Source organism: Electrona antarctica (genome assembly GCF_951216825.1).
Source record: "Electrona antarctica genome assembly, chromosome: 15".
Lineage (NCBI taxonomy): Eukaryota > Metazoa > Chordata > Actinopteri > Myctophiformes > Myctophidae > Electrona > Electrona antarctica.
The window spans coordinates 17272500-17288216 of NC_136796.1; the positions used below are offsets into that span (position 1 = coordinate 17272500).

Genomic DNA, 15717 nt, shown 5'->3' on the forward strand with positions numbered 1-15717 from the left:
TATGGTAGCATATATATTTCTGTAAAAATGTCTTGAAATAATGACTTGGTTACTCAAAATAATGACTCAATATCTATTTTTTTCGATATAAAGACAGCTTCTAATTTTGAGAAACTAAGCTAACATTTGTAGATACCAAGTCATTACGGTCGTCTTCTATACAGTATAGATTCATCAGTAAAATACATGGAGCATATTCTATTTCCTGAGGCTGAGAGCAGAAACACTCAAGTGGCTGTACTGTAGGCTACTGTATGAAATGCTGTGGCCATGAATGTATTTACCACTTATATACATCATGAAGAGTAGTGGTAGTGCAGCCACTAATATGTGATGTGTGGTGTGAGCTTGATGACAGGTTGATGACTACAAGTATTTGGGTTCATATATATTCTTCTTCCCAAAAGGACTTTCAAACTAGGAAGGGTCAGTGTTAATTTTGTCGACTAAGACTAAAGACAAGGTTTTTGATATTTCGTCGACTAAGACTAGACTAACAACAAATAATTTCAGAAGACTAAATGGGACTAAAGACTAAATGTGCGTTTTCAAACTAAATCATAAGACTAAGACTTTTGGTTGAATTTATTGAACATAAGTACAGGAGTATTTTTCAATCTGTGTGTGCAATGGCATTACAGCCTATCTATATATATATATATATATATACACGTGTGTGTGTGTGTGTGTGTGTGTGTGTGTGTGTGTGTGTGTGTGTGTGTGTGTGTGTGTGTGTGTACTGTGTGTTTACATTTGAGAATGGCACTCCACTTATGTTCTTTTCAAAACGTATTGATTTTGTTCATGATGTTCGCAGAGTAGCAGACAGTGTCAGTCGGATGCTCACCATAGCATTGTTTTGTTTCTGATATTGAATACTATATTTATGTCTCGATGCTAAGAGCAGAGATTTTGTACTACTACACACTAGGCATTGTAGCCTAGCCCTAGCAGTTTTACTAACAGAGATATTGTACTACAGTAGCTAGGTACAATGTGCAACGGGATTACGGCCAAGATGGTGTTTTGTTTATTCTTCTGAGAATTGCATTTTTTCTTTTTGATTTTGCACAGTAGAAGACGATAACTTTTTCACTTGTTCAGACTTCAGAGTTATGTGTTCCGTGGATCTATTTTAACCACCCCGCGCCCGAAACGGTTGAGAAATGACAGAGTTACCGTGTGGGGGTCCCCAGGGGGCCCCTCTACTGTACTGTACTGTCACACCTGAAATCATCATATATACGCTACAGTGTGTGTGTGTGTGTGTGTGTGTGTGTGTGTGTGTCTGTGTCTGTGTGTGTGTGTGTGTGTGTCTGTGTGTGTCTGTGTGTGTGTGTGTGTGTGTGTGTGTGTGTGTGTGTGTGTGTGTGTGTGTGAGTGAGTGTGTGTGTGTGTGTGAGGCTGCGCAACAGTGACAGTGATACTTGGTTGTGAAAACAAACCAAACGCTATTTTCGTGCTCGGAAAGACCGAGCCAGGGACCGAGCCAGGGACCCAGCCAGGGACAGACACATAGCTCCTTAATGAAGTGGTTGCACCACTTAAAAATAAAATGAGATATGTTTCATATTAAACCTATAAATCTGTGTCTGTATTGCATATTCAAACCTAACCTGTATTTGACTAAGACTAAAATACCTAAAGACTAAGACTAAAAGACTATATAAACCACAAAGACTAAAATACTAAGACTAAAATATTTTGATATTTCGATATTACTAAGACTAGACTAACAAAAAATAATTTCAGAAGACTAAATTGGACTAAAGACTAAAGACTAAAGACTAAAGACTATATGTGTTATTCAAAAGACTAAATCAAAATATGCTGAAAAGATTAACACTGGGAAGGGTATGGCCTGGTCAGCCTGCAATGACATGCATAAGATCTGGTCATCCCAGCTTAGTAAGATGTTAAAAGTAAAAATATTTAGGACGACCGTTGAGCCGATTCTACTCTATGACTCTGATACATGGACACTTTCAAAGAAACTAGAGAAACGGTTAGATGGCACTTACACCCACCTTCTAATGAGAGCGCAAAATCTGTCTTGGAAGAGCCACCCAACGACTAATCTAATATACGGCAACCTTCCCCGTGTTTCTTCACTAGTCCGATCCAGAAGAACACAGTTTGCCGGCCACTGCTACAGAGCTGACAATGAGGTTAAATCGTCCCTTCTTCTCTGAAGTCCTGCCTCAAAGCAGACCAGAGGTAGAAAACTGTCGTTCCCTGATGTCATCGCTAGGGACACATGCATCAGTAAGCAGGAACTGGGGATGGCAATGAAGGAAAGTCTGGCGTGGCATTGTAAAATCCATGATCTCGACCGCGGTCGAAAAATGATGATGATGTGAGCTTGTAGATCTGCTAGGCTATTTCATGTACAAAGAAGTATGAAGGGCTCAAGACGCTAAGGAAACGTCCCTTCTGTTTGTTTTGATGAAGCGGCAGGGATGGATTTCGAGGCAGTGAGCAGGTTATGGAAGAGAAATTCTTCATGCTAGTGCTCAAATATGATTGAATGTCTCATAAACAGCTCTGGAGGTAAAGCCTGTGGTCTGTGCTGGAACAAATTCAATGAAACCTTTTCACTTCAGACCCCCAATCGGCAGAATAGAATTAAGTAAACATGTAATGTTGTGATGCAACACAACATGCACATTAAAAGAAAAGCAAGAAAAAGTGTAATCTAATCTCAACCAGGAGAGAACAACAGAAGGCCCAGAGTTTATTAGGGTTTCAGGGCTATGCTAGCATACATGCAATACATTACATTAATGATTAAGTGTTGATAGAAGCTGGCAGGAGTGGTAATTGCTTTCCTGCGTAGCAGTAGCTCAGATGCTTCTCAGAGCACATTTGCTTTTAGTTGGATTGAGAATGATGAGAACATATTGTTTTTCTTCATGAATGTGTGTGTGTGTGTGTGTGTGTGTGTGTGTGTGTGTGTGTGTGTGTGTGTGTGTGTGTGTGTGTGTACTGTGTAGTGCATACATGTAACAATTTGATGGTCATCATTTTCTATCTGTTTTGTTTATGCACATATCACACATCTGTTTACTACCTCATGCAAGTAAAGCAAAGCTACAGTACCCAGTTCTCCCAGTGTTCTTACTGACACGCCGAGGCGGCACCAACATCCTACCTAATCAGCCTATACAGTCCTCCTAGTTTCAACAGTACTCCTCAGGCTGCCAGTCCACCTGCGTTGAAATAGAAACACTCCACTAGTGGCACCGTCATCCTTAAACAGATCTGCCATACATACTGTAAGAAACACAATTGTATTATTATTTATTATTACAATTTTTATTTAAACAATTGAGGGGGGAATTCACTGAAGGAGGCACTAGAGGTCACAGGGTCACGCAGATTACAGGATTAACCTATAGTGATTTTTAGATATATTGTGTGTATGGTTGATATGTTGGTCTGAGGATGGCACTAGAGCCAATGTGATGCATGTCCATCAAATGTCTTGGGTTCATGAAGATACACAGCAAATTCTACACAAATCCACTCAGTAGTTCTTATTCTGAACCACATGAAAACACTACTAGCAGCATCCATATTCAGGGGATGTCATAAAAGGAGAACATTCATCAACAACAGAAAATCATGCTGTGAATAATAGAATAGTTGTGTAAATAGGCAAACAAGCTCACATGCATGAGCTTGCTACGACCACTGTTCCCTATTTGATGTACAACAGAATATGCGGTTGTCTGAAACCGTGCTGCAGGCCACGTTAGCTGTGCCTGGGTGAGGTGATAGAACTTTGGGGTTCATTGAAAACTGCATCATTTGTTTTCATAATAATGTGTACAACTGATTTCACTGAGAAATCAATGAATTTGAAAGCTTCTCCCACCAGACTGCAATTTGCCACCTAAAGAGCCAGTAATGTGAGGGATAATTAGATTCAGTGACATCTATTCTCCTCCTAAACAGCGTTTTGGTTTAGCTTATGTGTTCGTCTCAAAACTGCTGCTGTGCATTTTAATAAATAATCTAAAACACTAATGTCACAGGGCAACCCGTGCCCTATATATGTATATACATATGCATCAAACTGCTTTCTATAACATGCAAGGACTAATGTTTTAAACTAGTGTTGCACTGAACAATTGTCTGGACTTTTGGTGGAGGAGTTTGGGGAAAATAAAAGCCCTTAACTACAATTTCTGACTGTTCTTGGAGCCTTGGCCGTTCCGGCAACTTCACAACTACAGTTTGTAGTTTTCATTGAACTACAAAATTAATGAGTTTTTGTTTTTTTTATCTTATTCTTGACTTTTTTTATGTAATTCAAAGGATGTCAGCCACATATTGATTTATAAAGATAAACTTGCATAGATCATGGATCTTATTTGTGGGTTTAATAAGAGTCAAGCCAAGGTACCAAACAAATGAGACGTAGCTTGCAGAGTTAGTTCAGTCAGACATACTCGAGGGGGTTCATGCCATGCTCAAGGTGCATACTATACTCAAAGGGTTAACATGCTGCATTACTATGTGGGCGTATAAGTGTGTGCAAGTCCCACACGTAATTCGCCGATGCGGCAGTCAGCTGACCAATTGGGCGGGCTACTTAAGCTCAATATACTGCATGCTCTTCCTGCCTTCCTCTGCACATATGGTTCCTGGTTGTATGTGATGTTTTCTCCCACCTCCACCCCAGCACCACCGGTGGGCTCTGCTATTTAAGCTCCCCATGGGGGGTTTTATTTTATATCTATCTCCCTGCTCTTAGTGTTTTATGTTGGTGCTTAATCGTGCCGAGCAGGGAGAAAATCCAGCAGAGCCGAACGCCAAGTCAAATATCATATGCACACTCATTACTCATTCTGTAATAAATATTGGTAAATCTATTTGTGAGTTGTCTGACTGAAATAGTATTGTGAATGCAATATGAGCCACAAAACTAATACAATAAAAAAACAGTGAAACTAACTTCTCAGCAGAATAAGGCCTACAGAAAACAATAAATAGCTGAGTAGAATACTGTTAATTTAACACAGTGTTGCATAATTTAGGAGCATGGAGTGTGGAGGCAGAATCCTTCTTCAACTTCAGCTCTGGAAAATCCCACTTTACAAAAAGAGACGTGAAGACATGTTACTGGTGTGAAACATCCAACACACAGAGTGGGATGCAGTAGTAACCAGTGTTGTTCAAGTTACTTTTAAAAAGTAAAGAGTTATAGTTATAGGTACTGATCTAAAAAAGTAACTTTTTTTTAGATAAGTTACTTTACTTTACTTTACTTTATGAAAGTAACTTGAAAAGTTACTTTACTTTACTTTAAAAAATAATAATATAAAAAACGATTTAAAAGTTCTGCCGCACAGTAAGAGAAAAGACAACTCCCTCCTAACATTATGAAATGTAGTGGAACAATAAAACATGTTCAGAAATTTTGACAGGCATTGTAGCCTCAACTTGCCTTCAAAACAAATGGTGCTGTGCAAATTTGCAATATGAAAAAAAATAATAATAATCAAATAAAGAATTAGTCCATATAGGCCTATTTGCAGTGGTAGAGAGATATTCTAATTCATCAAATGTATTTTTGAGCTCATCTTCCATTTTAGAATATTCACTGTTCAGGTATTTGGAAAATGTATTTCTGCACATTGGCCCTGCTTTCAATAGTATTTTGCTGACCAGTGCTCTGAAAGGAACAGACTCCACCGTTGAGGGGAAGCATTTCCTCAACAACATACCTGGCAAGTGGCAATCATTTTGTCAAGTTGACTCTTGGTGACATGCCTCTGTGGCGATTTAAAATCGATCTTTGTCTGTTTTGGCGATGTGAGGCAGCCTAGCTCATGGACTAATTTAAGATGCTTTCTTAGATTTGCATTGTGGACAATGCTTTCTGTCCGCCACATAATTAGCATTTTCACCTCAATGCTTTTCTGGGGGGGAGAGGGCAGCCCTATCACTGTGCCCGGGGAGGTGGCCACGGGTCCCCGGTTGCATGCAACGGTGTGCAAGGCTAACGCCAGGCACTGTGCTGCGCAGGAGGGACGCAGCAGTAATAATAAAGGCAGTACGGTGAATCGAATCACACACAGCGGGGACACGCCATGGCATGTTAAAACATTTCCTTGACCCGCAAGTACTCAAATAATGCTTGTATTTCCAACCCACAAAGCATACGATCTCGCTGTCATCCGTTCCGTATTTGCCATTGTAGCGTGTGGTAATAATGTTCGTTCAACCGGCGTTTTCTGTTTATGCGTTACGAGGGTTTGTGTGTCTGAGTTTAGAACTGTTTACCACAGCCATACTAAAGACCCGCCCTACTCTGTCAGACTGTCTCTGATTGGCTTACCCTGAAATCTGTCCCTACGTTAGCCAATCAATGACCTCTTCTGCGACATGCTTTGTTCATGTTAGGGTGCGTAGCCATGTGGGCTCAGAGGCTTGTATGAGAGCACAAATGAAACTGTCAACACAGTACAACACAGAGCGGCGCGCTCTCTCAGCAGCAGTCAGCACAGAGCCTGTATGACAGACTCACGGCGCTGTATGGGGAAACTTTTCACTTGGATCATACGTTGACATAATAACGCTATAACGCGGGTAACGCTCGGACAATAACTATAAGGCCGTTATGGAATATGGAAATGTAAAGCCTCCGTTACAAGTTACTGCAAAATGTAGCGCCGTTAGGTAACGTAACGTGATGTAAGGGCGTTAGTTACAACACTGGTAGTAACTAAGCCAGCATAAGTACAGATTAATGGCAGTGGTGAAAGTAACTGTGTACATTTACTATGTAATGCACGTATTCACGTAAGTTACATTTGTAGACCGTATATGTACTACTTTAGTCTGTCCATAATTTATGCTTTTACTCTGTTAATAAAAAGGTCAGAAAAAGTCAGACAAATATTTTAAAGTTGTTCAGCACCACCGTCAAGTCCTGTCACCTTCCTGAGTGGGTTTGTGGTAGAGCCCTGCATGGTCCCAAAATATCCATGGGGTCCATGGAGTTAAGCCCAGGCCCGGCCCGGCCCGTTATGGTATACCGCAGTTTTACAACCCGAGCCTGGTCCGAAGCCAGACACCTGTTCTAACATGTGCTTTCACTGGCGTGTGCAGCAGCTGCAGCCTGGTGCTATCTGTCAGAAGCGCTCTGCTGTCTGCTCTCGCGCTGATAAAAACATAATCCACAATAATAAGTCTCAGCTGTGCAAAACAAACTAGATCCTTTGTTAAGGTGGTAATTATCCATGTATTTGTGGCTGTTTGTGGAGCTGCAGTCATCTCCGACGATCGGCGACAGAAACATATCCTTGTCAATAAACTGGCTTGGCAATAAACTACTCTGTGTGAGCTTCTAGATATTATTATTATTCTGGTGAAGATATGCTGTGTTGCCCTTACTTCAGACTTCAGAGTTATGTGTTCCGTGGATCTATTTTAACCACCCCGCACCCGAAACGGTTGAGAAATGACAGTTACCATGTGGGGTCCCCGGTACATCCAGACCCCCAGGGACGCGCCCAGGGGGCCGGGCCGGTTCCGGCGAGCTTCCCCGCGTCCAAAACGGTTGAGAAATGACAGAGTTACCGTGTGGGGGTCCCCAGGGGGCCCCTCTACTGTACTGTACTGTCACACCCGAAATCCTCATATATAGGCTACAGTGTGTGTGTGTGTGTGTGTGTGAGAAGAGTGCAGAGTGGTTGAGAAGTGGAAATGGCAGGTGTGTGGGGATTTTGTTGAATGAAGCTTAGGCTGGGGTTGCCATGGCAATCAATTGGCTAAGGCAGAGGCTGGAAATTGCACAGGTGTGGGGACTTTGGCTCATTAGGTCCACTGCTGGTTCTGGATCCGACTGACTAATAATGCATGCACGCACGCACACACACACAGTCAGAACTAACTGGCGATATAGGTGTTGATAACAAAATTCTCCTCTACTGATTATTTACTATGGTCTGATATTTCCTGCATAGCCTGAATGCAGCAGCATGCTTTCACTATCTACATCTTCAAGATTGAATAGTTAAAGGAGAATTCAGTGATTTGGAGAAAAAATACGGTCCACCCCGGTAACAAGATGTGTACATGGGTGTGTTTTTCTGCTCACATCCCTGTTTATTTTTTTGTTTCGTTTTGTTTTTTCTACAGGCAGGTTAATTTCACACCTGGTTAGTGATAGAGGGTAAAAAAAAAGAAATACTCCCACAATGGGCATGCACAGTTGATGCAATCACGGGACCATTCTCACATGAATGAGAATGGGTGAACCAAGGGAGAAATTCAGAGTATTTATTATATCGGGTAGAATATACCCAGCAAGTGTTCTAGTCTTAAGAAGGTTATACGAGTTTAAATACAACTAGTGAACCAAAATGGTTAAGACTCAAGAGTCAAAAAATGGCAGGGAGATGCAACCTGATACAACATGCTGGTGAAAATCGATACAACAGTATTACTGGAGTGATTCCATGATCCCTGCCTCCTGCAACTGCAGATAACTGCAGTCCACCTTGCTGATAAGCCAGGATGAGTGAGGCGGACAGTCAGGCAGCTTCATTAGAGCCAGCATGGGATCTTCTATACAGGGTTAAAAAAAACATGCACCTCGGCACCATGGCATCAATAATGCATACGTGACACCGTGTGTGGATGGAATCCTCTGGGGAGGATTCCCCAGTCCACTACACAGAACATGCAGGGGTTGTATGGGGCTGCAGCGATGCATATACTGTACACTGTCTACCGTACTGTAACTATACACTACGCCTCACATATACAGGAGTGCTGGACCAGACGCCTTGAGTGACAGCTGATGCTTGTGCTCCCCCACTGTGGCTGCTGCTTGTGTGTGTGTGTGTGTGCGTGCGTGCGTGCGTGCGTGCGTGCGTGCGTGCGTGCGTGCGTGCGTGCGTGCGTGCGTGCCACAAATCCAATCTAGAACATATTCCTGTCAGCTCATCCAGTTGGAGTTCTGATCAAACAGTGTTCTGTGTTGCTCTCTGACCAATCTCTCTTCCTGCCTCCATTGTTCTTTTCTGACATCTAATCAAACACAAACTCCTCAAAGCGCCTTTGAAGAATGTCTTTCACTTCAGACTACTCAGACTTAGCACTGCCCAGCAGGGATTGTGACCGATTCAAACTACATTATTGTCTCCACCAGGCCAAAGGCATGGGGATAGAGTATGTTTTGCACTTGTCTTGTCCGTGTGTGTGTGAGTCCGTCTGTCCGTGTGTGAACAGGGTGTGTGAACAGCTAATCTCCGGCACCATAACCCGTCGATGCAATTTACGTGAAATCTTTCACATACTTTCCTACTAGGCTGAGGAATATATCCCACCCTTTTCACATTGACCTGTTATAGCACCACCAACAGGTGGATTTTTGCAAAACACATTTTTGGAACAAAATGTCTCAAATCATCCAATTGCCATCCAAGGCGTAAGAAGAAATGGCACCCTTTTCACATTGGCCTATTATAGCGCCACCAGGAGGCCACCTCCCGACCTAGCTGTCGCACCCCCCCCCCCACATGGAAATACAAATTGCATAAGCTATAGCCTATAGAGAAATATATTTCCTATTTATCCACATTTGTTTTTGCTAATGGGCAGAGCCATGGCTGACAGAATGAAACCAGTTACAATGTTTCAGACAAGGACTGAACCATTGCAGAGGAAACCTAGAGGCTTGTTTCAGACAGGGACTGAACCATTGTAGAGCAAGCCTAGAAGCTTGTTTCATGGACATTAGTTATTTTGGGCTGTTGTGCTGCCAAATTGCTTCCAATGAAGTTAGAATGGCTTCCTTTTATGTAATCTACTAATCGGTCTTGTATCTAGTTGTAGTTCGGTGGTCACCCCACCACCGAAAATCCAGACTATGTATGAGCCTTAACGGGCCTTTCACACCCAAAGTTTGCTTGAAAGGTCTGGATCAGGGACCAATTGTTTACATTGTTACATTTCGCATTTGGAGTGTTCACACAGGACTTTGTAAAACAAACTAAAAATGTAAACAAATTACACGTGGTCATACAGGCCACGTCAATAGGCTATGGAAAATTACTTCACTGCCAACTACAACAGAAGCGTGTTGTGTTCATAATCATTTTTGTATTTTATCAGTGAAAACAGTATGAGCATATTTTTCACACACACACACACACACACACACACACACACACACACACACACACACACACACACACACACACACACACACACACACACACACACACACACACACACACACACACACACACACACACACACACACACACACACACACACACACACACACACACACACACACACACACACACAAAAATGCAGTTTCTACTGGACACAGACAGACCGCAGTGCATACCCATACAGGGAGAAGAAGAGAGTCTACACTAGTATATGGATAATGTTTATATTGCAGCTCATGAAGAAAGATCAGCTGTCATATCAATAGTGATTTTCCACATTGGCCTTCAATGAACACACAATGCGGATTAGTCCTCGTTTGGAAACGGATCGAGTTCAGCATTTTCAAACGGACCATGGTCCGTTTGTTTGATCCGCACCAGAATTTGAATGCACGTTCACACGAGCCGGACCAAAGGAATAAGCCAACCATTGTGCCTTTTAAACAAACGAAACAGTCCTGGTCTGAACGCACCCTAAACGCACCCTAAATCATCCAGTATGGATGTATTAAGAGCATGGTGATTTATTCTTCCTCTAAACACCAGTTATCCATCTCTGCTCTGGCTCAGCCTTCATGATTGACCCTTATGAATTAAAGATTGAGAAATCAATAACTTCCCCATGAGAGTACTCCACCTAATGTGTAATGTGTACATTATCAATTAACGTGTGCATCATCAATCAGTCAACCGTCACTGCCGATATATGCTTTGGGAGTCAGGTTCGGCGAGGCCCGATCGTGCGGTCACCCCCCCCGGCCCGGTACCGGGTTTTTCCGCCTCTGGTCAGATTGACTGCTCAGCAAACTAAGTGGCGCTTAGCGTTGAGGTGGAGAGGAGGACATAAGGCGCATTCATACTCCAGTTGTAGGTGATAACTTATCACCTAAAACTGGTTGTTGTTGTTGTACATAGCAAGAACTGACACCAGCTGGACAGACAGATTGACACCAGACAGAAAGGACAGACAGACAGACAGACAGACAGACAGACAGACAGACAGACAGACAGACAGACAGACAGACAGACAGACAGACAGAACCTCTTATAGACGGCTAGCCTCCGGCAGAGCCACATTGTAAAAAAACAGTGCCCCTGATACTACTCACAGATTACAATTGTGCCTATGGCAATAAATGCATTGCATCTTGGAACAGTCTGCAATGCAACAACAACGCAAGCTGATCCTATCAGCAAAATGATTAATTGAAGCCTATATATTAAAACAATGTGCTTCTAAATATAAATACGTTTTATATGAATTTTTTCAGTCTCATCAAGTACGCTGCAAAATCACTGGTTCTCAGACTGAGAACCAGTCTGGGGACCCCCTGAGATCCTTGAGACGGTTCCAGGAGGTCCCCACATAAACGATTGAGCTTTAGGAACCAAATATATAACACTGAGAGTCAGTGTACTGTACAGTCTTCAGAGTTAACAGTGTGTTGTACAGAGTACAGCATCTTGCAATGGGTCCGGTCCACAAGATTCGATACACCACCAAGATACCCATGTATCATGTCTAAATACTTTCTTAATGTTAACGAAGTCCACACCCACAACACCAGAGGGAGTGCAACAAACCATGTGCAACCCAGATTCGGCACAAACAAGGGACTATATTATTTTCGCTCCTATGCCACCAAAATTTGGAACGCCCTACCAACAGTCATTAAGACATGTGAATCCCTTGACTCCTTCAAAACCGCTCTCAAAGGGCTGCACCTACAGACGGCTGCAATTCGAAACTGGCCCCCGTAAAATCTGAACCACTGCTCTAAGTCTCCCTCCACAATATTAAGCTACAAGTTGAACTGAGAAGGAAAAATACATATTTTGCTGTAAATGCTTCAAGGCATGAAGCCTGATTTATACTCCATCGTAGGATGGAAGTATATAAATGACACATCACTGCCATACATCATTTGCAGTGACAGTAGGACGTCGGGACAGATGGCTGTTTATACCTGCAGCAGGTCTCTTCACTCCATGACAAACAGTCACATTTTCACTCTTTCCTGCATGAGGACATCTCCTCTAAAGTGGAAAACACTACGGCTAAGCTTCAGGGCTTTCTTTCCACAAGACATCCTCTCCTCCTCTCTCAAGCCAGGATCAATAAGGCTTTGAAATGGAGAGAAATTGCTCTGTAAATACACTGGACGGTCTTTTCTTCTTTCCATTGTGTGTGTGCGTTTCGACGTGTCTGTGCGTGTGTGAGTGAGTGCCCTTCATATTTTTTTCTTTCTGTATTTCTTTTCTGGAAAATGTGGAAAAAGACACAGAAACGGGTCTCATGGTCGCAGCTTACGTATTTCCTGTAGGCGGAGCTGACATAGCTGCGGTGTAAACCCGCACCTCTTCTACTACAGTAAATGGAAAAGTTACTGATGTTAGTCTGCTCAAACTTTACTCCTTTACCTGCTTTTTACTAACACTAACTTTATAAAGATGCCCAGAACATCGATGAACCTGTGTAGTTTATGGCTGCTCCAACAGTGGTGGCAACATTCAACTTTGGAGAGAAACGGAATGTCAAATACACCGCACTGCAGTGTCTGAGACAGACACTTCCCCGTTTATACTACCCCTTTTCGCACGCTTCCGTTTTTACTACGCCGTTTCGCACCAATGAGGGGAGGGAGGGGCTAGCCCACACCGGGCCAGCCGCAGTCATGTCGCCTCCACCTACAGGAAATGCTTAAGCTGCGACCATGAGACCCGTTTCTGAATTTGTCTATACTCTTGCAACCCAGTTTTTTCACCATTATCTAATGTAATCCTGGGCGCTACACTTCCTCTGCCAACCTGGGGGGGCAGCGGACTGACCTCATGCCTGCTTCTATGCATGAGGAGTCCAAGCTGCTTCTTTTCACCTGACAGGGGGGAATTTCCCTCGCCGGACGTAGCGCGTGGAAGGAACACGTTATTCCGACCAGATCCTTTCCCCTTCATGAGGCTCCTCGACTGGCCAAGGGGAGGTAGTTTAGAGACCAGGATTACTGCATGTTTTTTTGTGAGGGTACCTATCCTAGGGGACACACGGAGAACATGCAAACTCCACACAGAAAGGCCCTTTTGCCAACCCCGCCTCGGGTATGGGCACTGATGCAGCTGATAGCCAGGCTACTCCGAGGGCCCTGGCTGGAACTACACCAAATCAAAAGGCCCCATGCATGTGCGCTTTGCGTGCGAGTAACACAATCAAGGACCAAAGGACGACACTTTTTGCATTTGCGCATCCAGTTCAGCCAGCACTATAGCTGCTGCTCTCCGACGCTGTATCTGCTATTTTTAAGTCTCCTCCCACCAAATGCTTAAGAAACTGTTGGACGACCAAAATGGGGCTCCTGTGTTGGAATACATTGAAATCGGTGACTATGAATACGGTTCCGACAGAAGCAACAGCTGTACAAATTTGAAATATAGTCTCTCGCACAGGTGCGGGCCCTGGAGCTTAAGCTCCTCTAAATTCCATTGTTAATCCGGGCATGCCCACAGAACCAAGGATACCATCACTGTTGCCAATATATTTATTGTTTTTGCACTGGCAGATTTGTCTGAGAACCAATGGTCTACTATAGCCTTCCTAGTGTTTGTGCCTGGGCATACAATGTTTCCACTCAGCAGCAATGAACTGTTCAAGTGAGTCAGATTCTCAGTAGTTACATCCATCAGGAAACACTCAAACAGGCAGTGCAGACGTGCAGGTTCCTCCTCCCTTGATTCACTCTGAAGGTTAACTGTAGCCTAGTACCTTATCCCTGTTAGCCACCTAACTGGCTGCAGTGTGGAGAAGAAAGGAGTTTCCCATGTTCAAACATGACTTTAGAAACCGCATAAAACTCAAGCATGGCCTTTACTCCAATGCAATTCATCATCATAGCAACAGCTGTCATGACATGATCACATCCCATAAGCTTTGCAGAGCCTGTTGATTAATGAAATTGAGTAAAGTCCTGAGTTATGTCCCCTGTCATAGTAGACAGGCACACTATCCGTTTGGGATTGTTTTCCCATTACAGCAATATGTGTTCCTTCACAGCATTGTAATCAACTCCTATTTTTGAGGGGTGCTAGCCCCTCCTATATTTTTGTATTTAGTTCAATGTTTGTTTTAAAAACGCCATTGACAATGAAGGGAAAATCTACTCATCTTGTCCCTAACACAAACATGAAATGCCATTAACAATAAAGAGAATTTGTTGTTGAAATTGTTTTGTCACTGTTTGTTTTACATCACCATTACATCACCCAATCAACATGAGTTAGACTTTAATAATTAGCGCCCCTCACTTCACACAGATGTGATTTTTTTAGGTTAATAAACACATATTACATAAACGACAACACGTACTGCTCAAGACCAGGCAGACACTAATCCAATACAACACTACAGCGCCACGCAGTGGCGTGTTGTTTATATGTCAACTAAAGAACTAACGTTTACACTATTGCCGACAAAATGTGGGGAAATGGGTTTTTTAGCGGCAGCCAATAAGTAAAACCGCAGCATGGAAAAGTAAACAATGTCTTACCTTATAGCTGGGTACGTAGAGCTATTATTTGTTTTGTAACATCGTCCTGAGTCCTCCATATCAACATTCAGATGTTTGACGATCAGGGGTCTGAAGTCTGAAGGAATTTAAAACCAATAAACTCACTTTTATGTCAATTTAGGCTCGTTTATGGTAAACACGTCGCTCGGCCTAATCACAACAGCACGTCGCTGAGGTCGCTCGCAGCTGTTTTTTTAAGAAAACGTTGAAACGTTTTTTATTAAATCCTCCGCTCCACCTTGATATTTTATTTGTATTTTCCATCGCCGTTATCAACGTTTCCAGACGTCACTGAAGTGACTGAACCATGACTGAAGTGACCGCTCGAGACTGATTTGGAAATATCCGCCTCAAACAGCCAGCTGGACTGATTGGACAAACCGTGTAGGCTACGTCAGAGCCTTACAAATAGCACATTGGTTACCAAGACTAACTTTGCTAGTTGTCTTTTTTCTTAATTTAACAAAAATCAGACCCGTCTGTAGTGAGTGGTAGCCTACCGATAAACCGATGTCATTCTGTATTAAGAAAATATTTTAAAAAAAAAATCAATTTATTTTTATTTTTTTGCCAAAAAAGGCTTATAAACTCTGAATGTTCCAACTTGTTGACTCTTTTGAAAGCTTCCCCAGAAAACCCTGCATAATTTGCAGCATTCATCATGACAAAAGGCTTTTTCAGGCTTTTTATTTATTTTTCAACATAGTTATTATAAAATAAAATATCTGCTAAAACCTATTTATTATTTTACCAATAGCCTACTGATTACCGATATATCTGTTCATCGGCCAATACCGATGTGTTGCCAATCAATCTCCCATCACTAATAATGAGATCTATTGCCTTCAATGAATCTCCTGAGTGACACTGTCATGGTTGGACTCATTTCATATTCACCTACGCTGACAATATGTTGTAAGTTGATAGGAGTTGCATGAGTGAAATACCGACGTTAATTAATT

At 42.5% G+C, this 15717-nt stretch overlaps 1 protein-coding gene across 11 annotated transcripts in view; it reads right to left on the reverse strand.

Annotated features, from left to right (window-relative positions):
• The window catches only part of LOC306938335 (uncharacterized protein), a 63407-nt gene extending 48296 nt beyond the window's left edge, over positions 1-15111 (reverse strand). For 6 of the 11 annotated variants that reach the window (XM_079522462.1, XM_079522466.1, XM_079522465.1 and 3 more), the window contains exon 1: positions 14735-15111. The gene's annotated coding sequence lies outside the window, so the exon portion shown is untranslated. The remainder of the gene's footprint in view (positions 1-14734) is intronic. The other 5 variants (XM_079522459.1, XM_079522458.1, XM_079522456.1 and 2 more) reach the window with 1 other exon arrangement.
• Positions 15112-15717: the final 606 nt, after the last annotated feature.